Below are 1,270 nucleotides of genomic sequence, written 5' to 3'. Positions count from 1 at the left end.
TTAACGAAAAACCGCCATTGATCAGCGCTAGTAACTGTGGCATGTGGGTTATCCTCACTCCAGACATGCGAATTGTGCATGTTGAAGACTCCATCAGGCCCGAACGTTGCTTCATCGGTAAACAACACAGAGGATGGAAATATAGGATGCATTTCACACTGTTCCAGGTAACACTGCGAAAACTGTGCTCTGGGTGGATAATCAACTGGTTCCAGGTTGTGGACACGCTGTAAGTGAAATGGACGTAACAATTGCTCTCGAAGGACTGTTCTTACATTCGTCTGATTCGTGCCCATGTTACGTGCAATGGTACAAGTGCTGATTGAAGGATCCCGCTCCACATGCTGCAAGACAGCTTCCTCAAATTGCAGCGTTCTTACCGTGCGACGGCCTCCCTGTCCAGGTAATCTGCTAAATGACCCGGTCTCACGCAGACGTTGGTATACAGCAGCAAAGGTCGTATGATGCGGGATACGGGGATTAGGATATTGTTGTTGATAAACGCGCTGTGCAGTTCGTCCGTTGTGGTGCGCTACGTAGTACGCACCAACCGTATCAGTGTACTCACTCCAGGTGTATCGCTCCATTAGTAAACAGAGACAATGCTCTACTCCACTGGTCGACAGCAGTTGCCTACAACTGAAGAGCGTAATACGCCCTCTAACAACTGAAGATCGTAATACGGCCTGTAACAACTGAACAGCGTAATATGGTCTCCACCGGTTTAAATAATCCTCATAGGAAAAAATGACATTAGGGAAAAGTATTTGTTTTGATGTCCACTACAACCTCCCATAGTTTGTCGGTTTAAATACTTTTCACCCTGTATAAAAGAGATGATGACATCACTACAACAGTATAGACCCCCACACACGCTACTGCGTGCTTGACAATCACGCTTGCGCAAGCTTGCTTGACTGTGTGTAGGATAAATTAGCGCAAGCATTAGGCTTGCACAAGCAACTTGACGCTTGACCGAATTTCGATTATGCGTGCTTGTGCAAGCCTCCAAGCGTGTCCATGCTTGCTCGTGTGTGCTTAGCGTGGGGAGGCTTGAACAAGCACACATCTGCCATTCGGACAGAAGACTGTGGAGAGGGCTCGTTTATTTAGATTTTGTGTCGTTTCCTTCTTCGTTCTGATGTCGGACCGGGAAGTGTTGGAGGAATTTATTAGGTGCTACGAAAGACACTCATGTTTACGGAATATTAAAAGTAAAGAACATCACGGTAAAATGAAAAGGGACGCGTTATATGAGGTGCTTCTCACA

This window comes from Schistocerca piceifrons, chromosome 9 (assembly GCF_021461385.2).
Source record: "Schistocerca piceifrons isolate TAMUIC-IGC-003096 chromosome 9, iqSchPice1.1, whole genome shotgun sequence".
NCBI classification, from domain to species: domain Eukaryota; kingdom Metazoa; phylum Arthropoda; class Insecta; order Orthoptera; family Acrididae; genus Schistocerca; species Schistocerca piceifrons.
Note: the sequence above shows the minus strand (reverse complement) of the source record.